The sequence below is a fragment of the Chiloscyllium plagiosum genome, chromosome 34 (assembly GCF_004010195.1).
Source record: "Chiloscyllium plagiosum isolate BGI_BamShark_2017 chromosome 34, ASM401019v2, whole genome shotgun sequence".
NCBI classification, from domain to species: Eukaryota; Metazoa; Chordata; class Chondrichthyes; order Orectolobiformes; family Hemiscylliidae; genus Chiloscyllium; species Chiloscyllium plagiosum.
Window position 1 is genome coordinate 7,174,468 of NC_057743.1, and position 6,000 is coordinate 7,180,467.

Below are 6,000 nucleotides of genomic sequence, written 5' to 3' on the forward strand. Positions count from 1 at the left end.
TTGACTCTGAGCTATGATCCATCCAGCGGGCTTCTGACCAGAGCCATCTCCCCACCCAATACTAAACTGCCAGCTCCTCTCACTGGAAGCATATATGAGTTAACCAAAACACTTTCAGCCAAACATTAAGCTTGACAGTTCAAGAGAATCCTAATGCAGGTTCTCATGCAGACAACAGATTATCAGGCCAACAGACAGTATCAAGATTTGCATCTGACCATTAAAAGGCCCTCATTAATACCCTGGACTCTGCTGCAGTTACATCAAGGAGTATCAAACCAAAGAAGGTGAGGAGAACGTTTGATAAAAATATGACACATTTTGAAAGACAAATGGTTTCCAATGGAAAGAAAGACAGTTATCAGACAACACTGATAATTGGCATTAAAGTCAGCAGGAAGCGCAGGGAATTTTATTTTTTATCCTGCGAGTTGCTATGATCTGGAATACAGTATCTGAAAGAGCAATGGGAGCCAATTCAATAAAACTTTCAAAAAACAACTAGATAAATATTTTAACAGGAATAAATTGCAGGGCTATAGAGAAGAAATTGGGGAGTGGGATAAATGTGATAACTCTTTCAAAGAGCCACGGTGTCCGAATAGTCTCCTGTGTTGTAAAAGTCCATGCTTCTATGCCTCAGGCTTTAAGAGTAATTGAATAGATACTGAGAAACAGATCACGCTTCTAAACTATCATGAGTGAGAGCCACACTGAGATAATGGAGACATTCAGAGGAAAAAGAATTACAGGAAAATGCAGATAGACAATGAGAAAATAATTGCACAGAGATATGATCTCCGTGGAAACCAGTAAACTTATTCTGAAATATATCTAAAATCCCAGTAACTGAAAGAATGAAGCCACAAGATTTTACTGTCCAAGCCAACCAAATGTTTCCTGTACAAGGACCAAACAAAACAAATAGTAAATACTCTCTTAGATACATTGGTTGTGGGTTTTAGAGTATTTAGAGTAAGATAAATATAAATTAACAGGAAGATTGATTATAAAGTATAAATTACACATTAAATGGCAAATGCAATTAAGATGGATCTTACAAATTTGGCAAGGTGATCAAATCTCGGCCAAATCCTTCAAAATTCTGTTTTCCTAAACTTAGTTAAAACTCACACAACACCAGGTTATAGTCAAACAGGTTTATTTGGAAGCACTAGCTATTGGAGCTATTGGCTAGTGCTTCCAAATAAACAAGTTGGACTATAATCTGGTCATAGTCATAGACATGTACAGCACGGAAACAGAGCCTTGGGTCCAACTCGTCCATGCCGACCAGATATTCCAACCCAATCTAGTCCTACCTGCTAGCACCTACCCCATATCCCTCCAAATCCTTCCTATTCATATACTCATCCAGATGTCTTTTAAATGTTCCAATTGTACCAAACTCTACCACTTCCTCTGGCAGCTCATTCCATACATACACCACCCTCAGTGAAAAAGTTGCCACTGAAGTCTCTTTTATATCTTTCCCCTCTCACCCTAAACTTTTGCCCTCCAGTTTCTGGACTCCCTCACCACAGGGAAGAGACCTTGTCCATTTATCCTATCCATACCCCTCATGATTTTATAAACCTCTATAAGATCATCCCTCAGCCTCCAACGCTCCAAATTTCTGAAGCCTTTCAAGTTTCACAACATCCTTCCGATAGGAAGGTGACCAGAATTGCATGAAATATTCCAAGTGGCCGAACCGATATCCTGTACAGCCACAACATGACCTCCCAACTCCTGTACTCAATACTCTGACCAATAAAGGAAAGCATACCAAGTGCCTTCTTCAATATTCTATCTACCTGCTTCTCCACTTTTAAGGAGCTATGAATCAGCATTCCAAGGTCTTTTTGTTCAGCAACACTCCCTTACCATTAAGTGTATAAGTCCTGCTAAGATTTGCTTTCCCAAACTGCAACACCTCACATTTATCTAAATTAAACTCCATCTGCCACTTCTCAGCCCATTGGCCCATTTGATCAAGATCCCGTTGTAATTTGAGGTAAGCTTAGCTGTCCACTACACCTCCAGTTTTGGTGTCGTTTGAAAAATTACTAACTATACCTCTTATGCTCACATCCAAATCATTTATATAACTGATGAAAAGTAGTAGACCCAGCACCGATCCTTGTGGCATTCCACTGGTCACAGGCCTCCAGTCTGAAAAACAACCTTCCACCACCACCCTCTGTCTTCTACCTTTGAGCCAGTTCTATATCCAAATGGCTAGTTCTTTCTGCATTCCATAAGATCTAATCGTACTAACCAGTCTCCCATGGGGAACTTTGTCGAACCCCTTACTGAAGTCCATATAGGTCACATCCACCTCTCTGCCCTCAACAATCTTCTTGTTACTTTTTTAAAAAACTCAATCAAGTTTGTGAGACATGATCTTCCACACACATGGCCATGTTGACTATCCCTAATCAGTCCCTGCCTTTCCAAATACATGTACATCCTATCCCTCAGGATTCTCTCCAACAACTTGCCCATCACCAACGTCAGGCTCACCGGTCTATAACTGGCTTGTCCTTACCACCCTTCTTAAAAGCGGCACCACGTTAGCCAACCGCCAGTTGTCTGTACTTCACCTGTGATACAAATATCTCAGCAAGGGGCCCAGCAATCACTTCCCTCGCTTCCCACATAGTTCTGGGGTACACCTGATCAGGTCCTGGGGATTGATACACTGTTGTGTTTCATGACATCCAGCACTTTCTCCTCTGTATTATGGACATTTTTCAAGATGTCACCATCTATTTTCCTACTTTCTATATCTTCCATGTCCTTTTCCACATTAAACACTAATGTAAAACACTCATTTAGTATCTCCCTCAACTCCTCGGCTTCACAAAAAGGTCGCCTTGCTGATCTTTGTGGGGGAGCTATTCTCTCCCTAGTTACCCTTTTGTCCTTAATGTATTTGTAAAATCCTTTGGATTCTCCTTAACTCTATTTGCCAAAGCGACCTCATGTCCCCTTTTTGCCCTCATGGGACTTCCCTCTTAAGTATATACTCCTACTGCCTTTATACTCTTCTAAGGATTCACTCGATCTATCTTGTCTATACTTGACACACGCTTCCTTCTTTTCCTAACCAAACCTCCAATTTCTTTAGTCATCTAGCATTCCCTACACCTACCAGCCTTTCCTTTCACCCTAACAGGAATATACTGTCTCTGGATTCTCGTAATCTCATTTCTGAAGGCTTTCCTTTTTCCAGCCGTCCCTTTACCTGCAAACATCTGTCCCCAATCAGCTTTTGAACGTTCTTGCCTCAAACTGTCAAAATTAGCCTTCCTTCAATTTAGAACTTCAACTGTTAGATCTGGTCTATCCTTTTCCATCATAATTTAAAACTAATAGAAATATTGTCGCTGCTCCCAAAGTGGATATTTAATCAGAAATTTTTCTTGTACACACTTAACAAATTCTTCTCCATCTAAACCCTTAACACTATGGCAGTCCCAGTCTATTTGGAAAGTTAAAATCCCCAACCAGAACCACCCTATTATTCTTACAGAAAACTGAGATCTTGTTCCAAATTTGATCCTCAATTTCCCTCTGAGTATAAGGGGGTCTATAATACAATAAGGTGATCATCCCTTTCTTATTTTGTGGGATTTTTAACTTTGTCCACCCCAGCGCAAGACCGACTCCTCCACACCATTCCTCAACTTAACCTGAGCCCCAGTTCGGATGGTATTGACCCATCAACATTGTCTTCAGAACATAGCCATAGAACTCTTCGCACACACTCAGCTTCTTGATTTATCATACACCTTCTTCAGCCTGCCGAGACTGCACACCAGAATCTTCTAGGTCACTGGGCTCTCTGAGGCACTTTTTATGATAAAACCAGTTTCCACTCCCCAGAAGTTTTTTTTTTAGATTACATTAGATTAGATTAGTGTCAGTTTCCAACTTCTGTTGCAGTCTGAATTTCCTTAGAAACAGGTGTTGTTTCTCAGTGTCCTTTATGGTTTTCCTATTCAATTAGAATTTGCCTCAAAAAGCTACAAGCTTTGAAATCACAGATATCATCAGAACGGAGCGACATCAACAGCAGCATAAGAAAAGTGCATCTCTGATGCACAGCTACAGGAAAAGAAAATATTTATTTTGCCCATCAGTGAAGCGACAATAGATCAAACATGCATACATTGTGTTAGTTGGCAGAATGTACTTGCAACTGTGTAATCTCAAACACACTGAAAACATGTATATTTATACAATGCCAAGCACAACCTCAATTAGTCCCAAGTAGTTCACAGTCATAGAAATACTTTTGAAGTGAAGTCACAGTTGTAACGTACAAAGCCTGGCAGCCAACCTGTGCACTTCAAGCTTCTACAGACAGCAATGTGATAATAGGATACTGCCAGCAAATGAACAACTCCAAGAATAGATTATCTAACCATCTTCCCTTGATATTCAACACCAATACTAAATCACTCATTGCCAACTATCCACATTCTGGAGGTTACCATGAAGCAGAAATTCAACTGAACCCAGCCATATAACTTCTGAAGCTACAACAGGACAGAGATTGGAGGTTCTGCAGACAGTACCCCTTCAAGCCACCCAACAAGCAACAATAATCGTTTCCTCACTGTCTAGGATTGACACCCTCAAACTGCCTTCTTAAAAGAGCACCATAGGAGTAGCTTCAGGAGATGGAGTTCAATGAGGGAGCTCACCAGCGCCTTCTCCAGGGCAATTAATGAATGGACAACAAACGCTTGACAAGCCAGCAGTGCCCACGTCCTTGGAAATAAGTTAAAAAAAACAGATAATCATGAATGAAAATTTTGAATGAAATTTTTCATAACATTTAATTTCATATTGACGAATATATATTGGAATAAATGCCGGAGACAGCTTCCCAGCTCTTCAATGAATAGTGCCACGAGGTTTCTCTCTCCTGAGGGAGCAGACAAAAATATCGAATTAATACCACACCTGGATAGTGCAGCATTCCTTCAGTCCTGCAATGAACACTCAGACTAGTTGAGATGCCTATGTCTGCGCAATGTACTGAAGCGCAACTTGCAGGTTCAGACTTAAGTGGCTAACAGCAGGGAATTCTCACTTAACCCAGATCTCTTGAATTGGCTTTTGTTCAGGCATTCATTTAGTTTAGGTTCCAGCAGACAAGCAATTAAGGGTATTTGCTGGGATTTGCAGTATTTGATCTAATTCTATTAATTGTTGTCATGAAATCAGAGCATCCTCCATCTGCTCAGGCTGAAAAGGAACTTGCAGTAGGAGGGAGAGAACCATGCAAAACCACCTTCATAAGGAGAACTAGGAAAAGAGTTTTTGCATACAGAGTATAAGGAGTGAAAAGCAGAAGATCAATGGTTATAATCTCTGGATTATTATTGCAGCTGCAGGCAAATTGGCATTGGGTACTTACTGAATAACTAGGAAAGTAGAGACAGTTTTAAACTAAAAAGTGGGATAAGAGAGCAAACATAGATAAATGCAATACATCAAAAAGTAGAGAAATGGTAAGAGAGGAAAATAATACAATAGAAGGAGGGCAAAACGGGGACATGAGATAGCTTTGGCAAATAAAATTAAGGAGAATCCAAAGGGTTTTTACAAATATATTAAGGACAAAAGGGTAACTAGGGAGAGAATAGGGCCCCTCAAAGATCAGCAAGGCGGCCTTTGTGTGGAGCCACAGAAAATGGGGGAGATACTAAACGAGTATTTTGCATCAGTATTTGTTGTGGAAAAGGATATGGAAATTATAGACGGTAGGGAAATAGATGGTGACACCTTGCAAAACGTCCATATTACAGAGCAGGAAGTGCTGGATATCTTGAAACACATAAAGGTGGATAAATCCCCAGGACTTGATCAGGGATACCTAATAGCTCTGTGGGAAGCTAGAGTAGTGATTGCTGGGCCTCTTGCTGAGATATTTGTATCATCGTTAGTCACAGGTGAGATGCCGGAAGACTGGAGGTTGGCAAA

At 40.5% G+C, this 6,000-nt stretch overlaps 1 protein-coding gene across 1 annotated transcript in view; it reads right to left on the bottom strand.

Annotated features, from left to right (window-relative positions):
• nphp4 (nephronophthisis 4) overlaps positions 1-6,000 on the bottom strand; it is a 431,885-nt gene that overhangs the window by 61,145 nt on the left and 364,740 nt on the right. The window lies entirely within an intron of this gene.